The 21,412-nt window shown below is 43.4% G+C and overlaps 1 long non-coding RNA gene across 1 annotated transcript; it reads left to right on the top strand.

Annotated features, from left to right (window-relative positions):
- Positions 1 to 812: 812 nt before the first annotated feature.
- On the top strand, positions 813 to 9,976 carry LOC149868888 (uncharacterized). The gene is made up of 3 exons (XR_016441042.1): positions 813 to 1,084; positions 6,423 to 7,008; positions 8,266 to 9,976. It is a non-coding gene; the product is annotated as an uncharacterized LOC149868888 (long non-coding RNA).
- Positions 9,977 to 21,412: the final 11,436 nt, after the last annotated feature.

Raw genomic sequence — 21,412 nt, forward strand, 5'->3', positions numbered from 1 at the left:
GTCTGAATCATCAAATCTCTCTTAATAGATTTGGAGGGTTCCAATTCAATTCAGAGAAATGAAAGGGTCTCCTGATTTGATGCAGATTTGGAGATTCGGCCACGGAATCAGGCTGAATCTCTGCCAAATCAAATCAGCAACAAATGCTTTGCACAGCCCTATTACTTACAGGTGGTCTCTGTGATAACAAATGACCTCTGTGTTAGAGTTCAAATGTTTCATCTTCAGACTTGCCTGGCAGGATGTCACTCATGATTCTGTGGAGTTATACTGGCTGGTAAAGCAACATATGTTGATTTTTTTTATTTTATTTATTTATTTATTTATTTATTTATTAAGAACTGGTGGTTTCACAAAGCTTTCTAAGGACTGGATCATTTCTGTAATACATGTATTAACTCCGTATTGTTTTTGACAGCCTTCACAACAACCAGGACAAGATGCTGATATTTTTTGAACAATAAAGAAAATAACTCTTCCCCACTGTTAGAAAAACAAGATGATGCATGAGAAGCAGATGACCCTTGAGAAGCATGTGATCTTTCCCTAAGCTTAAAAATAGCCTTTTGCTGACAGTAAGCAAACTTGTTCTGTGTATTTTGTAACTCTGTAACAGCAAGCAAAAAAACAAAACCCCAAAGCTAGTGGAAATTCCCCAAAGATGCGCACGCATACATGCCTTATGCCTATGTATACCTATATTTGCATATGTATGACCTGTTAATGTAAAAGGTGCTACCAAACTCAGATCGGGGGAACTCTTAATCTACTAGGCCCTGAGCAACCCCTCTGCAGAGAAATAAATCATCTTGCCAACACTCCCTCGTTCTCTGCCTAATTGATCGTGGCTAGGAACGAGCCCAGAGATGGGACGTGGCTGATGCTCCTTGATGTATGAGCACACCCTTTGGTGTATGGGTGCTACGCAGTAGCTGGCCAATTTCCTTGACAAAATTGGTGACCCAGATGGGACCCTAGTTCTCCGGATTGGTGCCACCACCCCTGCAACAACGTCCAGCCGGCAAAAGAGGGCAAGTTTCCCCTCAGTGTCCTTGTCGGGGTAGCGGGCGGCCCTAAGTCAGAGGTAAGGTGATCTCAAATCTTTTAAGGGTAGGAGTGTTGGCTATATGCCCCAATTACGGTGATTCTCAGGCACCAAATTAATTGTTTGTTTTATGGTGCGTCAGTCTGAGTACAGTGATTCTCAGGCTGTCTGTCTGTCTCTCTGTCTGTGTCTTAGGCCCGTCTTCTTCCAGTTCCTCAATCTGGTGACACAGGCAACCATAGAGCATTGTCCGTCCGACCCTTTTGGGCCGGGAAAGCTGTGTGGCACAATTTTTGTCTCCATTCACGCACAGAGGAACTGATTTCTAATCTTCTCTCTTCTCTTTGATAAGTCCCCTTTCCTGTTTGGGGGTCTGGTCTGTAAGTCGACTCTGGTATTCTGGTTTAAAGGCAAAGGGGTACCCCGCCAAGGGAGACAGGATGGGACGGACAAGGTCAGTCCCTGTCCCACCGGGAAGTCCCCTTGGAATTGTCCTTTCTGGTTAGGCTAAAATCCCGGGAACTGGTCAGGTTAATAAGCTTAAATTGATCCAGCTATCTACAACTGTCTGGCCTGGATACACTTACGAGAATCCAAGCCGACAGTGGCCTAGTCTTGGTTCTTTTGACCAAGAAACCCTGAGGTACCTCAGAGGATTTCTGGCAGATCCTCACCCCTGTCAGATGGATTATTGGTATGTCTGGACAAACGCTGCACATGAGTTAGCAAAAGGTTGCTTGGACTCTAAAAAAAGAAACCTGACACCTGGCTCTGCTCCAGGTTGATCCTAAAAGCCCCTCTGAAACTCTGCCACCTCCATATGCTCCAACTGCCTCCAAGTCAGAGGAAGATGAGTGGTGTCCAGCAGAATGACCACCACTCCTGGCACCAGTAACACCCCTGACCCCCGCATCCACCACTTCAAGTGAGCGTTCCTCCGACAATAAAACTGGAAGTTCTTCCCCTGTGTCCACACACACACAGACAAAGTCAAACAAAGAAACAGCTTCCTGCTCATTTAGCTCTGCTACATCAGTACCCTATTGCCACACAGGAAGGAATCCAATATCCACATACACATGTCCCATTCAATCCTCAAGACCTTGTCCTGTGGCAAACTAACACCCCCAAGTTTAGAGACAACCCGGAGTCAGTGAGACGCAAAATAGAAACCATAATCAATACTTACAACCCTACATGGACAGATATGAATCAGCTTTTAGATGCTCTTCTCAGCAAAGAAGAGAAAGCAGAGATTATAAAGCAAGGAAAATCAGTGGGTGTCAGAAGACACGCAAAATAGAACTAATTAGCCGGTCCAAGATCCTGAATGGGATCCAAATCCTGAGGGCAGCAATAATCCGTTGTGCTTGCAGCATGCCTGACTATCCCTTTTAGAAGGGCTAAAAAAAGCAGGCAAAAAAAGAGCAGACTGGACCAAAGTCCAGGCTATTAAACAAGGACCAAATGAACACCCAGGTGATTACTGTCAAAAACGCCTGAGTACTATAAATAGACACGGTGGTGATTTCGACCCCAGCAGCCTTGCCTATCAAATGATAGTAAATTCTGCATTTGTTGGTCAAGCAACTGATGATATAAGAAAATATATCACTAAGCACCACCCTGACTGGACCACCAAAACGCTTCCCCAGCTAGTCGATCTGGCTTCCTATGTCTTTGACCAACGCTGAGGTCCAGAAGCAAGAAAAATTAAAGCTGAAGCAAAAGGAAGTAAATATGTTAACAGCTGCCCTCATTCAACGCTTCCAAGCACCCCCCAGCAAGGCTACAGCCAAGGCCTAGGGAGAGGGCGAGAACAAGACAGACCCCGTACTTAGTCTTCCCAACCCTTCAACCAACCAACAAGGGGGCCTCAATCAGATGATACCTGCAATTATTGAAAACAAAGAGGGCGCTGGAAACGAGTTTGCCCGGTCCGCCCACGAGGGACTCCTGCACCATTTAACGCTCCCAGCACGCCTGCCCCTCCCGAAGTTAACTACTACCAACAATACCTGGAGGAGTCTCCTGAACTTGAGGATTGACATAAGGGGGGGCTCTTCCACAAGATGAACCTTGGGGATTTTAATGAAACTTCACACAAATTAGAATGTCCATCCTCTGAACCATATATTAACCTAGAAGCCCAGAGTCAGATATACAAATGTTTAATTGATACTGGCGCAGATCTTTCTTCACTGGGTGTCTCCAAGTCAGGCCAAATTAAAAATAGCAAAAACTGAACAGGTGGTAGGAGTCTCAGGAAAGCCCTTTAGCGTCCCTTATAGTGTTCCTACAAAAGTTACCATTGGACCCTTAACAACTGAACATGCCTTCTTACTGTCAAGTAGATCACCTGTTAACTTATTGGAGCGAGATCTGCTCTGCAAGCTCCATGCCACCTTGCAGTGTAATTTGGGTTCTGTTTGGGCTACTGTCCCCAGTACTAACCTCTTGGCCTTTCTGGCCATGCTTAATGAGTCTGAGTGCCCTTCCCTCCCCGAAGATCTCCAAACTTTGCCCGAATCACTATGGGGATGGACCCCCACAGCAGTAGGGCTCCTTAAATCTGCTACCCCAGTCAGTATCCAAACAAAGCCAGATCAACCCCCGTCAGTACCCCAGTATCCCCTCTCCAAAGAGGCGGAGAAAAATTTAGAATCACTGGTGACCATCTATCTAGAACAAAAAATACTAAAGAAGTGTCTCTCACCCTGTAAAACCCCAGTCTTCCAGTCAAAAAACCTAAACCCGGTCCCGATGGTAAACCCGTGTACCGGTTCGTAGAAGACCTTCAGGCAATTAACAGTTATGTTATTCCACGACACCCCATGGTTCCAAATCCAGCTACTGTTATTAGAACCATCCCAGCCACAGCAATTTGCTACACTGTTGTTGACCTGTGGGCAGCTTTCTTCAGTATTCCCATACACCCAGATTCACAGTACTTGTTTGCTTTCACTTGGAAAAGGAGACAGTTAACCTGGACTTGATTACCCAAGGGTATGTGGAATCTCCCACGCTGTTTTCACAAATCCTGCATAAAGATTTATCTGCGGTGACTCTATCCTCAGAGATGGCTTTGATTGTTTATGTAGATGACCTCTTGCTAGCTTCAAACAGCACAGAGAGCTGTCAAGGAGACATTGCAAGGTTACTCTCTGCCCTTGCAGAACAAGGACATAAAGTGTCTCCCTCAAAACTACAATACTGTCAGCCTGAAGTTGAGTATCTAGGCTACATACTCAAAGCAGGCACCAGGAAGTTATCACCCAGACGCTTACGAGCCATTCAAGATCTCCCACGGCCCCAGAATAAGAGGCAAATCCGTGCACTCTTAGGCATGGCAGGATTTTACAGACCCTGGATCCTGGCCTTTGGGGAAATAGTCCATCCTTTAGTTCAAGCTACTGCTAAAAAAGCCGAGGATCCTGTTCACTGGTCTAAAGATAAAGAACAAGCATTTCACCAAATAAAACATATCCTCATGTTGCACCAGCCCTGGGCCTCCCTCACTATACTAAACCTTTTATCTTATATGTTCATGAAAATAGAGGAGTGGCTTCTGGAGTACTGACACAACCCTGGAGAGATCGGCCTCAACCAGTCGCATACTACTCAGTTCAGCTAGACCCGGTCACCCAAAGAGCTGTTTCATGTCTTGGCTCCATCGTTGCCGCCGCAACGCTGGTACAGCGAGCCCAAGATCTGGTCTTGGGCCACCTGCTTATCATAAGAGTGCCACATTCAGTTAAAGCTCTCCTCCTCCAGCATAACGCTCAACATTTCTTAAACCAGAGACTCAACCGATACGAAGTCCTTTTGCTGACATCTGAAAACATCACCATACAGTGATGTGCACAACTCAACCCAGCCACCCTTTTGCCAAAGGCAGATGAAGGACAGCCACACCATGATTGCTGTAAATTAGTTGAGTATGTGGAAAAACTCTGGAGTGACCTTAAAGATCAACCCTTGCATAACCCAGACTATGTTCTCTTCACTGACGAATTGTCATCAGTCAAAGGCACAAGACATGCAGGGTATGCGTTAACCACAGTGCAATAAGTTTGGAAAGCCAAGCCTCTTGCGCCAGGTACCAGTGCCCAAGCTGCAGAACTTATTGCCTTGCAGAGAGCATGTGAACTCACCACAAGCTGTTCAGTAACCATTTTTACTGACTCTCAATATGCGTTTGGTATTTGTCATGCAACCAACCAACTGTAGAAGCAACAAAGATTTCTCACCTCAAATGGACACTCGATTGCTAATGCCACAGAAGTCAACAATCTTCTGAACACTATCCTGTTACCCGAAGAAATCGCAGTTGTCCACTGTCCAGGGCACTCCAAGGACAGTACTGAGATTGCTGCCGGGAACTGTATGGCTGATGCAGCCGCAAAGGCAGCGGCTATTCAACCCGTTTCTGACAACACTAACTCTCGCCTCTTATGCATCACATTATCCAGCCCAACCTCTATATCCCAGCACCTTCAACCAACAGAAGTCCAGGACTAGAAGACCAAATATGAAGGCATTGAAAGGACAGATGGCATCTGGTGAGTACCTGACGGGCATCCCATCGCTCCCAGAGCTGTTCTTCGCACACTTGCCCAAGGAGCCCATCGTATAAACCACTCTGGTAAAGAAAATCTAGCGCGCAGTGTTCTCTGTGATTGGTTCACGCCTGGCATCTATGTGGAAGCCACCAGAATTGTCAACTCCTGCCCTGCATGACAAGTATTTAATCACAAGACAAAAAAAAAAGTATTCACAAAGGGGGGAGGCCATGGGCCTATCTACCATTTCAAAGACTCCAGGTCGATTATATAGACTTACCAAAGGCCTTCCACTTTAAGCATCATTTAGTGGTAATCGACCAGCTCACCGGATGGCCAGAAGCTTTCCCTGCTTCGCGAGCAGATGCCTCAACTGTGGTCAAAGCCCTCCTTAGAGACATTGTACCAAGATTCGGACTTCCTGAAGTTATTGAATCAGATCGAGGCTCACACTTTACTGAAAGGATATTGCAAGAAGTGTATAAAGCCTTAAGAATTCAAGCACAGTTTCATACCCCTTACCACCCATAATCCTCGGGTCAAGTAAAAAGGTTAAACCTATCCCTGAAAACCCTTTTAGGAAAGATCTGTGCTGAAACCAAATTAAAATGGCCTGAAGCTTTGCCCATTGTGTTGTTTGCTCTGAAAACTAAACCACTCAAACCTCTAAATCTGTCAACCTATGAGTTATTGTTTGGTCATCCCCCACCATCATACAAAGATTTCCAAAGTCCACATGTAAGCCTGTCTGGGGGAGATGAAAAGTTAACTCATTATGTCTTGTCATTACAGCAGTCTCTCAGTTCTCTTCACAGGTCTGCAGCGTTGGTACAACCAGTACCCCTTGACACCAATCTCCATCCGTACCAACCTGGTGAATCAAAAAGCATCAATGACAGAACTGTTTAGCACCGCGGTGGGAAGGTCCCTTTCAAGTCCTGCTGACAACTCACACTGTGGTCAAAGTCACCGAGAAGGAATCCTGGATCCACTATAGCCACTTGAAACCCGGAGAAGAGCCAACATCACCAGCACCACCAGAGAAGCAAGCTGTTCCGCCCTTAAAACTTATAAGGGCTGTAGGAAACACATGGCATGTTAAGAACCTGTTAGATCCCTCCTAAGCTACAGATAGTACTTTCTTTGATTGCTATTCTCATTATAAAGTATACGTTTACATCTTGTATTATCACCCATGTAAAAAAAGCTGTTTGCACATACAGTGCAGAACAAGTATGTCATGTATGCTCAAGAATGACAACCTCTGATGTCAGCCACTGAGCTTATGCTCACGGCTGAAAGGGGGGAATTGTTAGAAAAACAAGATGACTCATGAGAAGCAGATGACCCTTGAGAAGCATGTGATCTTTCCCTAAGCTTAAAAATAGCCTTTTGCTGACAGTAAGCAAACTTGTTCTGTGTATTTTGTAACTCTGTAACAGCAAGCAAAAAACAAAACCCCAAAGCTAGTGGAAATTCCCCAAAGATGCGCACACATATATGCCTTATGCCTATGTATACCTATATTTGCATATGTATGACCTGTTAATGTAAAAGGTGCTACCAAACTCAGGTCAGGGGAACCCTTAGTCTACTAGGCCCTAAGCAACCCCTCTGCAGAGAAATAAATCATCTTGCCGACACTCCCTCGTTCTCTGCCTAATTGATCGCGGCTAGGAACAAGCCCAGAGATGGGGCGTGGCCAGTGCTCCTCGGTGTATGAGCACACCCTTCAGGGTATGGGTGCTACGCAGTAGCTGGCCAATTTCCTTGACACCACCCTCCTTCTATGGAAAGCAATGCAACTTTCAAAATAAATGTGAATCTTGCCATTTTCTTAATGAAGCTTAACACCTATTTTCAGGCTGGCTTTTGCTTCTTAGATTCTAGTTTTTAAGCTATTGTTTTGTGAATTGTGGTGGAAACAAAGATGTATAACTTGTTGGCAAGTTCCATTAGGTTGCCTTTGAAAGAAAATAGCCTGTATTTCACTTACAGACTTCAGATAACTCTTTGAATGTGTATTTCCAATGTTGATGAAAGGAGGTACTAACAGCAGGACTTCATGTAGTCAAGAAGGTTTACCTAACAAGGGCAAGGTCAGGTCAGCCTTTGCTTGAGAGTACATTATACAGAACTACCCTATCACTGCTAGCAAGTGGCAGAGCCCTGAAGTTGCCATGGATTTAGCTGCAGAATGTGTTCTCTCCTGTAAGCCTAATTAAGCTTATGATTCCTTGCCAACCTGGGCTGTCAGTTCAGATCTGAGATTCCAGATTATCAAACATGGGATGTTAAGGCAGCCATTACATTCATGAAACACGTGCAAACATGCCTTATTGTGAGCCATTAGGATGCCTACTATGCTAGCAGAGAGCCAATGGTTTTCTTTGGAAAAGCAGTTGTGCTACACAAGTTGAAGTAATTTATTATTTTTATTTTTGTTCTGTATTGTTTTTGATTCTACCCTGATGTACACTGCCCTTGGTTGAATAACTGTGATATTTCCTTGACACAACACCTGCCAATTTTTCCCCCCTTCCCAACTCTCCCACATCTGTTGTTACTCTGCCAATGGGATATATTTAAGATTTGGTCACTGCTAACCAGCTCTTTGATCTATTAATCACTAATAATATTTTTGAACTTCTGATACAGATGGTGAAGGAGCCAAATACAGGCTGATATGGCAGGAGCACAAGGTTAGTGCAAGTTTTACACAAAGAACAAAAAGAAAAAGACACAGTAAGAAGTACTCAACATGGAATGAAAAGTTTCAAAGCAGCAACACGTCCTCCCCGATACACCAACAAGCTGTAAGAAGCCAAATTTAAAGACTATTTAAAGATCGCCATCAATTTCAATGGGATTCAGAGCAGATTATATTCTAGAACCTCAACATGCATGTCACAGCAACTGTGCCTTACACCAACCAACTGATATGCACCTTCTACCCTGTGGATCCCTTCTGAACAGCCCCTAACAGTAATAGTTCTGAGCTCTCAGGACAGCTCTAGCATTCTCTGAATTCGCAAGATAGCTCTAGCTTGCCAGCTGATGAAATCCCACATCCCTGGAGCTTGTTTTTAACCATCGCTGGAATAAAATCTGCTACATTCATACTAAACAGAATGGGGCAAACCCATGGGGAAAACCCTCCTTGGGGAAAATGTACAAGGAAAAAACAGTGAACTGCTTTCTGAGGCTAGGAACAGATGTTACATTTGTCTTGGGATAAATTGTACCTATATCTGTCCCAGAATAGAAATGTCCCAGGACCTGTGCATACAAACATCATCCTTCCAATCAGAGTGCAACTAAGTGGCTGAATGCACTGCTGCTTTTCTGCCACTGATGTGATGATGCAATCTGGGAACAGCCATTCAAACATACTTCAACATGTTCTGGGACTTTTTATCCTGTGAATCTTTGTTAGGGTTTAACTGAAACAATGGAGATGTCAGAACAACTGCACTTTGTCTCAGAATAAAGTGGTTTATTGAAGGACAAGTGTCTGTTTATACCCTAGTAGTATTTAAAAACAAAACAAAACAAACTACCACACCTTTGCCCAAAACAGGAAATAAAGTGGCAAGCTAATGTATGCTTTTCACTTTTAAAAGGTGGTCAAAATTTCCAAAATGAGGCTCTAGAATAGGTCCAAATTTATCACATTTAATACGAAGTTGCAACTAAAACTTGCAAAAAAAAAAAAAAGCCACTTTTTGTGCTTGCTGCAGAAACAAACATAAGGGCTACCTATTCATGTGCTTGTTCACGTTTTAATTAACTGCATTGATGCAGACCCAATTAATCGAGTCTGCTCCATGTTCTAATTAAAACATTCCAGTGTCACCTCATTGTCACATCTAAGCCTCCATGCATTTTAAAGTGGGCACAGAGGTTCTTTGTGCTAATGTGTCCCATGGCCATTTTTAAACATGTGGGGGCTTAGCAGATACAGCGAGGCATTTTAATTGGAGCGGCTCTCAGGGAACTGGTCTAATTAAAACACTCTTCCCATCACCCCCAAACAGATGTATAGGCAACCAAGAATGCTAGAGAAGGGGGAAAAGCTTTGAAAAAAAAGTTAAGGATCAAACTGGTGGGTGGGTCAGCATAAGCATTTCCATCTAGCTTTAAAGTCAAAATAACATTCTAAATATGCACAGCCTGTTTAGAACAACTATATTAAGCTTCATAAGTCTTGCTCAAACTCTCCAATGACAACTTCTTAGCTCAAACTGTAGGATTTGTTTAACTGACAATGAGTCCAGATGCCCTGACCTAATGCTCAATCTCAGGGAAAGCAAGAGAAGTTTTGTCACTGACTAAAGTGAGTAGAATATCAGCTTTTTAAACTTCCCAGATGTCTGAACTGACCCCTTTCTATTCTCAGCATAACAACTGACTTCACCAGTCACCACTGGTTAGTCTGAGAATAGAAAGAGGTCAGTTCAGACACCTCAAGACAACTCAAACAGAAAAATGTCTTGTTCTAAAATGGGCAGTTTTAATAGAAAGATTCCCACCTGTTCCAGCTCCCCCTGCCCACCTTTGCCCCATCTCAAGACATGCATTTCCTTCTGCTAAATTCTGGGAATACAAACAAAAATTGCTGTTATTGAGCGTTCTTAAAGCAAGGGCTTGGCAGCCTGCTGTAAAACTAAGTTTACAACTATTTTTTTAAATCAAAGACCAGGGCCCTGTGCAATAAGATAGGCATAGCCAGCTGCAGAACAGATCTTGGCACTGTTACAGAGATGAAGCTGAAGGCAAAGAGAATGTGGGAGGAAAGAAAAAGTTCAAGGCTAAGTCTTAATACCATCGAAACTCCTGCACACAACGTAAGCCTGGGGAGAAAGCACAAATGTTGAAATGAAATACAGCACTGGCTGGCATGTTGAAATGAAAGTTAATGATACTTACATCTGTGCATTAACAGGATCATGTCTCATGGAAGCTTGGTTTTACAATGTTGAGGACTTTAACTAAGGACTTGATGCATATGGCTTTAAGTGGTACAGCTTCCCATTAAGACAAACGGGAACTGAGCAGGTCAGACCCAGGGCTTCAAAACAAACCTCTCATGGTTTAGAGTTTATTTTTAAATTGATATTTTTGTCATGAATAGCCTCAATTTAGGTCTCCTGAGGGTCTGTCTCATGCCACTGAAAAACACGTACAAAAGCAGCATGACATGCTGCTGTCAGGTTGTAATATCTCTGGCTTACAATAAAAGAGCAAAGTATAGAGTAGTAAAATGTACCTTGTATTGGGTGCATAACATCTACTTTGGATACAGACATCAGAATTTATTTCTATGAAGTGTTCATCTTAAAATTTGTAGCAAACCATAGTCTATTTTTAAAGGGACAGAAAGCCAATTAAACATCTTTCCTGTCCCCCTTCCCCTACACTGTCACTAAACAGAAAACAATACAATGCCAGCTCCACACCATCATATTAACAACTTACTAAAACATCCTGCTTTGGGCATCTATACCTACAGGGAACTTTTTACAGGAATCTGGAGCAAAATCCTTTTTAACTTGCAGCATCTTCAGTTGCAGAATCTATCAATAGTTTATTTTGCAACTCCCTAAGGCAGACTTGTGTCTGCCTCTCCCAGGTTAATGAGGAAGGAATCTGCCCTGTCTTGCTAGAAAATGCGTGTGAACCGAGCAAGCAAACTCTGTATAATTCTAACTTTTGAAATAAAGTGTTATTATAGTCCAGGGACTGATTATATCATTATTCCTTTGTCAGTTGTTTTCTGTTTGATGTGATGGTGGTGTTATCCATCACACAAAACATGCCAGTTTCTCGGATGAGATTTCCAAAGATACAGTTTCATTTCCTTTTCTTTCTTGCTTTGTAAAAATAGCTGTTATATGTATATCAGCTGGCCTACAAAACACATCATCTCCTGAAGCTGAGTTACCTCACAGTTGCACTGTTAATTGGCCTATTTTACTCTGGCGTATTGAGATGTGTGTGGAAGAGTGGGGTAGGGAAATTTTCACTCAGGTCACTGAAAAAAAAAAAAAAGAGAAAAATCAACTTTTCTAGTTTGTGTTGGGCTGAGATCATCAACTCATGTCATCAAGACATTGCCAAGAAGAGGGCAAGTGAAATGTAAATTAACTATAGTCATTAAACTAGTAGTCAAGGTCTGACTGCCTTTCTGAATAGTCGGTTTTTGATGAAAAAGCAGTAATGGACTTTTAGCAAACAAGAACCCCACTTTGATCATGTGGACACTGTGCGAGTGACTGGAAGCCCAGAGGCTGAAGGTTTGAGGCCAAAGCAGAAGCACTCACAGCATGGCCATGTCAGAGTCTAATGTATCTGCAAATTCTGCTAAATACCTTGTCACAAGGACACCAGAAAGGAAGTAAAGAAGGAGGGATTAGATGGTTAAAGTAGGGCTAGGAAAGAAGATCTATGAAAGCTACAGGGCCTTTCAGCTCCAAATGCTCATTCAAATCCAACACCAACCTATATTGAATGAGATTATCACCCTCCAAAGCTGCTTGTTAGCTCCATGGTGCCAGGTGTGGGCAAGGCTCCCTACCACACTGACCCCCCCAAAAAACCCCACAGTGAAAATTAAAGTCTCAGAACACTTAGGACCACAGGATCAAACTCCATTCCATGTCTTTGTTGTGTAAGTGGATTTGGGTGCTTGAGTACAAGCTTACTCCCTGACAATCTGCCAATGCAAAATGTAGGTGGATTCTTCTCAACATACCTGTTTTTTGTGACTCAGTCTTAAGGGTCAGATGAGGCTGCGTTACAAAAGTAGATTCATTAATGTATTTTCAAGTACTTGAACGGGTGGAATAGAATTGTGGCTAGAAACGTAAGTCTACTTAAGAGATTTCACAGGTGGAACAAAATCAGAAACTCAATCAACAGAAACTAAGAAAGACAAACAATTTCCTTATAAAGCTAATAAACACATCACATCCATTGTGAATTTCTCTCACCCACTGAAATAATTGATTTTATTGGCTATTCTAAGCTTTCTGTTTTCACTGAGAAAATTTAGTTTTTGTGGTGTGCACTTTTCCAGGTTACTCAGGAGTGAGATCATTAATTCATGTCATTGTGACCCAAAGAAGTTTTCAAAAGGTGATGATTTTCAATCAATATTGTACTGGTCTGAATTAGAACCAATGATCCATTGCTAAAAGCCCCAACAGCACATTTCAAATTTCCTGAGTCATCCACTTCCAATTTTTTTTCTTTCAATAGTTGAGTTCTCTTTTTCTACATTAAAAAGTTTCTATATAGTCTAAAGAAAGTATGAGGTAACTGTCTGATGACTCTTCCAGTTTTCACTAATGGTGCCTCTTTCATAAGGTCAAATAATCAATTTCCACGTCTTCTTTTTTTTTCCTCTCCTCAACCAATAATGCTAAAAAATTACTTGGGGCATGCTCCAGGCATAAAGTTTATATATTTCACAATGTTAAATAATAAAGTTACAGCTCCATGACAAGACAACCGAGAGGTTATATCAATAAAGCTCTTTATTTGGCAATATGATCAGTTTTCATGTCGAGGACTGAAGGGTTTGTACAGGTTTGTGCTAACAAACACCAGCTGCCTTCAGAAATATAAATTAAGTGGTCTGTTTGCACGTATTAATGTCAAAATAACAATTATTATTACCATATATCCTTGAATCCAAGAAGAGGGGGGTTTTGCCCACTCAACATGGGGAAAAAGCCCTTGGTCTTGGATTAGACAACAGGATTAGACAACAGGGGTGGAGTGGAGGTGGGAATGGGAGAGCAGGTGACTCTTGGGCTCTGGCTATGACCTGGGCTCAAATTTGGAGTCAGAGTTTGAGCTCCATGTCTAAACTCCAGTGTTTTTTGATATCTGAATTAACTATCTGCAAAAGAAGTTCAGAGTGAGAAATATATAAAGCAAATGAACCATAAGCAATTAGAAACACAGACAGTGTAATTACTACATTTATTCAAATATAAAACTACAGCCCAATCTTTAGATTCTATATATGGAAAATGTATACATTTGTTATAATTTTCCAGCTACGGAATCTAATTATTGGATGTTTGCCTTCAATTTGTCCCCCTCCCACTGCTACTGCAAGGAAAATAAATCTGGGGGGGGCCAGATAGTGCCCTTCCCTTTCGCACCCCAGCCCCACTTTCTTCCTCCTGTAGCCCCTTCCTTCCCTCCAGACCCTGATCTCTGTGAGCACATGGAAGCAAGGAGCAAATCTGAAAACACTATAGGGTAAATAAATATAATTTACCCTATAAGCAAACTACTACAGGTACCTATAGACTTAGTTCATCCAGAGTTGATGCAGTTTACTTTTTGAAACTGCTGCAAGTTTTAGTACAGGTACTTTTTAAACATGTTTAAGTACTACTTTTGTACCTTCTTATATATAGTACAAACTGAGCATGATATTAGTCCAAAGCCAAAAGGCTCATGATTTACCATAACGTTCATTGAGTAGAGTCAGTCGGCAGCATTGCAAGCCCTGGCTATACCATAGCTCAGCACTGCTCAGAATGTGTATGCACTCCAGAAACCCCTCGCTAACAATGTGCTAATTAGCACCCCCACTCATGACTGGAGTTGAGTGCTCATCTGAAAACGTACAGGTTTCCCTCAATTTATGCTGTACTTGTGTTCCCCCAGAATCTCTTGCATAAAGAGAACCCACTTTACAATGTAACAAATAGTGATAGGTTCCTATGGCAGTGAGGAAGGGAAGGAGGGAGTGAGGCTGGGACTACAGAAGGGATAGGGGGAGGGGTGCCACTCCCAGGACTGCACAAGGCAGCAAAGCAGAAAGAATAGAGTGGCAGTCACCCCAGCCCTGGCTGCAGTGGCCCCGGGAGCGGCCAGCATCAGTTGCCTGCAGCTGCTGGGCTGCACCATGCTCTGCCTGTCCCCACTCACCTCTGCTCCTGAGCAGCGCCATGTCCTGGTGCAGGCAGCTGGTGTCAGCTGCTCCTGGGGCCACTACAGCCAGGGTTGGGGTGCATACTGTGCCCTGCACCTCCCAGGCCTCTGCTTGTCCACGGTCCGCCCAGCCCATGCTGGACCAGCCCCGGGAGCAGCCAACACCAGCTACCTGCAGCGCAGTGCAGCGCAGCCCAGAAGCTGGGGTGAGCCCAAGTGTGGGGGGACAGGCAGAGCACGGTGCAGCCCAGCGGCTGCAGGCAGCTGGCACTGACCGCTCCTGGGGTTGCTGCAGCCAGGGCTGGGGTAAGTGGAGCCACAGCCCTTTCACCTCTCACCACAGACTTACCTGCTTGGGTGGGGTGCAGGGAGGAGCATCTATACTGATTGCATAAGAGCAAATTTACCTTACATATAATAAATTATGGGTTTAAATATGCTCACCCAAATTTGCATATAAAAACCTGCATAAAATCAAGGGAAACCTGTATATGCAGATGAGATGCAAGGCAACCTGGTCTAGCTCTACTTCATGGGCATGGCCATGCTAATATATGACAGGCTGAGAAAGTGGGTGACAGAGGGACTCTGGAAGAATGTTTTGGGGTCCTGTTTGATGACATTTGCCACACAGTTAAGGATAGTGAAGAAACAGGAATCATTGGAAACGGGAAAGAAAGGTGCCACTCAGTTCCCAGCATGAAAAGGAACTAAAAACGTATTAAACATAGTGGATGACCAAGACTTGAAAAAAAGTCAGTGCTGAGAGGGACTGTATGAAATGGGAACTACCACATACTGTATTTAGATAGGCTTCACTGACTTACAGTGGTGGTAGGTTCCCATCAGCATATCAATTTTGGCATCAAGGGGAGGTTGTCAGGGCTGCCTTGGGCCCTCCTGGTGCTGGTCTGATACTGTAGTACCTCCAGGCCCAGTGCTAGTTCTGTGTGGAGGAAACTCACACTTTTATTAAAAAACAAGCAAACAAACAAATAAAAAGTTCCCATAAATGTTTGCCTCCTATGAACCACGTGTTTTAGTCATGCTCAGTGTTGGCTACACCTAATCAATTTCATAGTCTGTTTTCATTACAAAGTAAATGCTTCTTCTGGCAGCAGTTTAATGATAGACAGTGTATTTAATGATGTTTCCTTGTATGCAATTATAAGACAAGGGTTGTTTTTTTCCCCCGCTGGAGGAAAGAACCTCATCTTGCATGAGTAAATACAGTAATATATATTTATGTATAAAAATATTATCTGCTACAAATATCTACTACTATCTGCTACGTAAAAAATTTGGAAAGCAGTAACACTGACAGAGAAAGACATGGACATCAAACATAACATTGTAATGCAACATGGCTGCACAAAAAGTCCAAAGCACACATGTAAAAGTACAAATAGAACTCTAAAGTTGGCTCTAACTTTGACTCTTGTATGACTGAATTTGAATTCTGAATGTTAGCATTATCTGCTTGCACTGAAGTAGTTATTGACAAAATAGCTGGACAGTACTATAGGGTGAACAGACAACTAGTTCAGTAGCCACAAGCAAAGGATAATTATAAATAGATCCATGCGAGAATGGCGGGATGTTTTGAGTAGAGTCCCACATGGGGACTCTCCTGGGTCCAGTGCTGTTCAATGTTTATTAATTATTTGGATACTAGCATAGAAAGCTTTTCAAGCAGTTTTCAGGCAACACAAAATTGGGAAGGATGGTGAACAGCTGGAGGATAACACAATTCAGAATGATCTTGACAGAATGGAAAGCTGGGCTAGAGCTAACAGGATGAAATTAAAGCAGTTCACTGGAAGCAAGAGGAATAAGTGGAAGAGGTGCCAGGTACCAGATCCTGCTCTGGGAAGGTAGGCGAGCCAGGGCTGTCTATATGCTCGGCTTACTGAGCATTTGTGCGGTGGGCTGTGTGTTTAGGCATGTTTTGAGCATCTAGGAGTAATGCTAGCTGGGCCACTGCTGTGTGATTGCTGTCTGTGCCTGACAAAATCCTTAACAAGGGGATGGAATCAGTCCAGGCCCAGAAGAGTATAAAAGGAGACTCCCCAAGTGAACATGGAGTGAGAGAACAGGGCGGTTTGCAAGCAGTTCATCAGTCAGTTTGCCACACCCCTCCCTTTGACAGGGAGTCTTTAAGGCATGAACGATGCATGCTCCCAGCAGCTGGGGGGGCACAGCAGTGGCAGAAGCACAGCAGTGGTAAGCAGGAGCTCCTGCAGACGCCACTGGCACTGTCAGTGGTGGGCAGGAGGTGGGGGGGGCCAGGTGGCAAACACCAAATAGGGGTCAGCAACCACCCACAGACACTGTTGGCCCTGCCAACTTACTTAAGTCTTCAGAGGCAAGGACAACTCCAAGAACAATTTGGGGAGAAGGTGTGCAGCAAACAGCGGCAAAAAAGCAGTTTAGGGACTATTTAGAAAAGCTGGGCAAGTACAAGTCCATCAAGCTGGACAGGATGGACCCAAGGGTGCTGAAGGAGTTGGCTGATGTGAAAACTCATGGTGATTGGGAGAGGTCCCTGACGACTCGAAAAGGGCAAATAAAGTGCCCATCTTTAAGACAGGGTAGGAGGAGGAGGATCCAGGGAACTACAAACTGGTCAGCCTTACCTCAGTCCCTGGAAAAAAGCATGAAGCAAGTCATCAAGGAATCCATTTCTAAGCACTTGGAGAAGGCAGCGATTAGGATTAGTCAGCATGGATTCACCAAGCGCAAGTCATGCCTGACCAACCTGATTGCCTTCTTGACAAGAAGGCTGGCTCTGGGCATGTGGAGAGATCAATGGGCTTGATATACCTTGAATTTAGTAAGGCTTTTGATACAGGTCTCCCACAACATTCTTGCAAACAACCTAAGGAAGTCTGAGTTGGATATATGGCCTGTAAGGAAGATAGAAGACTGGCAGGATCTACAGGCTCACAAGGCAGTAGTTAATCAATGGTTAGCTGGCTAGATGGTATCCACTATCAAGTGGAGTGCCCCAGGGATTGGTCCTGGGGCCAGTTTTATTCAATGTCTTCAATCTGGGAGATGGGATGGAGTGTACACTCAGCAAGTTTGCAGATGACAGCAAGCTGTGAGGGTAGAAGATAAGGTGGAAGGTAGGGCTAGGATTTAGAGACATCTCAATGAATTGGAGGATTGGACACAAGAAGAGCAGTGGATGTGATGTACCTTGACATTAGCAAAGCTATTGATATAGTCTCTAACAACCTTCTTGCAAGCAAGCTAAGGAAGTCTGGGTTGGATGAATGGACTGTAAAGCAGATAGAAAATTGGCTGGATCATCAGGCTTAGAGGGTAGTAGTCAATGGATAGTATCTAGTTGGCAGCTGTTATTAAGTGGAGTGCCCATAGGATCATTCCTCAGGCTGGTTTCATCAGTGACCTGGAAGATGGCATGGAGTGCACCCTCAGCAAGTTTGCAGATGGGTACATGGACACCAACATGGGGTAAGTAGTAGGGTGGGGCTAGGATTCAGAGAGACCTAGACAAATTGGAGGATTGGACCAAAAGAAAAATCGCATGAGGTTCAAGAAGGACAAGTTCCAAATCCTACACTAAGGATGGAACAATTCCATGCACCAGTAAAGGCTTGGGGCTGACTGGCTAAGCAGCAGCTCTGCAGAGGAGGACCTGGAGGGTACAGTGGAGAATGAGCTGAATATGAGCCAAGAGAGTGTGCCCTTGTTGCCAAGGAGGCTAACAGCATGCTGGGCTGCATTAATAGGAACACTGCCAGCAGATCGATGGAAGTGCTCCTTCCCCTCTATTCAGCACTGATGAGGCCACATCTGGAGTACTATGTTCAGTTTTGGGCCCCCAGCTACAGAAGGGATGCAGAAAAACTGAAAAGAGTTCAGGTAAGGGCAATAAAAATGGTTAGGGGGCTGGGGCAAAAGACTTCTGGAGGAGAGGCTGAGGGAACTGGGATTATTTAATTTGGAGAAGAGGAAACTAAGAGGGGATTTAACAGCATCCTACCTGAAGGGGGGTTCCAAAGCAGATGGAGCTAACTGTTCTCAGCGGTGGGAGATGACATAAGTTGCCACTGCTGATGCAGAACTTCCCTGCCACAAGGGAAATTTAGATTAGATATTAAGAAAAATTCTCACTAGGAGGATAAAAAAAACACTGGAACAGGCTACCCAGAGAGGTAGTGGACTCTCCATCCTTGAAGATTTTTAAGACCCAGCTAGGCAAAGCATTGGCTGGGATGATCTAGTTAGGGACAGTCCTGCTTTGAGCAGGGTGTGGACTAGCTGATGTCCTGAGGTCCCTTCCAACCACAATAGCTATGTCAATGTTTTACTCTGTTTCCCATGCTTCTGGGCTTTGCTGGTTACTGCATGGGGCTGAGAAGGAATCCCCCTGCCGCCTTTTTTTTTCCCCCTCTTCTGCTATATGCATCTGGTGAGTATGTAGGAGTGTGGAGGTTTTATGGGCAGGGGTGTTAAGCTTTCCTCAGAGGCACCAGATGTTGGCTGCAGTCAAGGCTGCAAATTCTGACTGGGGTGTGCCAATGCTCCTCCTGGGACTTAAAGCTGGAGGTTCCCTGCCCATCCATTCATGGTCAGACCAATCACCATATTTGGGGTCAGGAAGAAATTTTACCCCATGGCCAAATTGTTATAGACTGTGGGTACTTTTGCTCTCCTCTGTAGTGTGGGGCATGGCTCTCTACTTGGTATCTCTTGAGCATATATTAACAACTTTTCCAGAAGCGAGATGTTGGTTGCCAAGTTCCCCTTGCCTCACCTGTAGCAGGTTAGGGTGTTATGTCTTGTGGTGTATCAGGATTGACCATAGTTTTACTAAGAGATTAAGTTTTGGATTTGCAGAGGATGATTTGGATAGGGATGATCCTTCCTCCAACAGGAGGTTTGACTAGATGATTTCTGGAGGCCCCTTCCAGCCTTGCTACTCCATGATTTCTTTGAAACTGGAAGGAGTCCAGAGTGTAGCAACAAAAGCCAATGAAGGGACTAAAGTAATTAATTTATAAAGGAGAGAATGAAAGAGATATAGGGTCAGTTTCTAATTCACCTATTAGACACATAATTAGAGACTTAAGTGCTCAATTGTGATTTAATTCCACCATGCTCAACTCCCTGAAAAATACTAAATGCAAATATTACAGGTCGTCTTCTGCCTAATCACAGTTTTTTTGCATTTCAATTTTAAGGGTCAGATGATGGTGTGATATAAAAGGTTAATGCAATATGGATTTTAAGGCACTATAACAGAGAGCAACACAGTAAATGCTATAGGTATCCATGTGGCTCCTCAAACCGTAACTCTTTTGAGCTCAGAATACAACATTTCACTCAAATAAAAATATACAAGGTTGAATGGGAATCTAAAGAAAGGAAAGAAGTTAGATAAAAGAACAAGCATGAACACTCCCTAGATGATTTTTCAAAAGCTGAATAGTAGGCATTCAAGCTCTTTCCACCTACTGTCCTTCCTGTATGGTAAAGCAGCTTTAAAACATACATCTCAAGGCAGTTGTGATACAGGACAAAATGTTGTAGTGTTAAAGTTAATCACAGTAAATGTTCCCTCCTACAGGGCTAAGAACATGGAATGCCTTACATTTTTGCTTAAGTTTTTCCAATTAACTGAAGGGTTACATCAGAGTACAGCTACAGACATGGATTGTATCTGGATTTCAGGGAAGAATATGTCGGTATACTACAGAAGCTGATTAACAAGTCAAGAAGCACGTCAAAGGATATTTACACTTAGAAAATAATATTCTTCTGGAGTTTTGTCTATGTTTTTCATGGCTATTAAGTATTTTTGATGTGCCTGGGAATATTCTATTGTGGACTTGCAAACTGCCCTTCTAACTGAAAAGTTTTAACTGAGGATCATGTGTGCCTTCTGCTTTGCTGAAGCCTGTTTCAATAGAGTTACTTTTACCAGCTTTTCTTCACAACTGTTTTAATCATTTTTTTCCAACTTCCTAAAATACACACACACACACATTAGCACAGAGGTGAATGTGCACATATACACTTATGCTTTATGTTTGGAAAAACAGAGGCATTGAAAAAAACTTGAGCTGGAAAAGATGTCAAAGTCCACCACTCCCACCCAAAAAAATTCTAGTGACAGATTTTACCCAGGCAGCTGTTACAATAATGCTTATCCATCCTCAGAGTTGCAAGTTTCTTCATTTCTAATCTGCATCTCCATCGTTGTAATTTCAACCCATTACTGCCTGCCCTGTTCACCATGGGAAACAAAGAACAAGTGATTGCCATCCTTTTTATAAAAACTCTTTTTTGATTTTGAAGGCCATTATCAAATCCTCATTAGTCTTTTCTGTAGATTACATAATTCCACTTTCACCTTTTCTTCGTATGTCATTTTTCCTACACTTCCAACCATTCTTATTGCCAAGAGCTGTGACAAGGCAGCTCCACACCCCAGACAGTAGTGGCACAAGGAAACACACCAGCTGTTGTGCTGTCAAAAAGGTGTCATGGGCACTAGCTGCGCAGCAGCTATTCTCCCCCTCCAAAGATTTTGCCCAGGGCTGCTGCCCCATTTGCTCCCACCTCAGTTATGCTACTGCTTTGCTCTCTTCTTGACTCTCCCATTTACCCACATACTTTTTTTTAACTGTGGTGCCCAAAACTGAATGTAATACTCCTGGAGAGGCCTTACCAATGCTGAAGAGTAGGAGTCACTTCCCTCAACTTGCATACATACAACCCTCTTGTTAATACATCCTAGGACTCTCTTCGTTTTTTTCCTCTCCCCCACCTTCTCTCCTCAAACAGCATTACATCGGTGATTCATATTCAGCTTGTG

The sequence above is a fragment of the Crocodylus siamensis genome, chromosome 3, assembly GCF_052110815.1.
Source record: "Crocodylus siamensis isolate JL-2025a chromosome 3, ASM5211081v1, whole genome shotgun sequence".
NCBI classification, from domain to species: domain Eukaryota; kingdom Metazoa; phylum Chordata; order Crocodylia; family Crocodylidae; genus Crocodylus; species Crocodylus siamensis.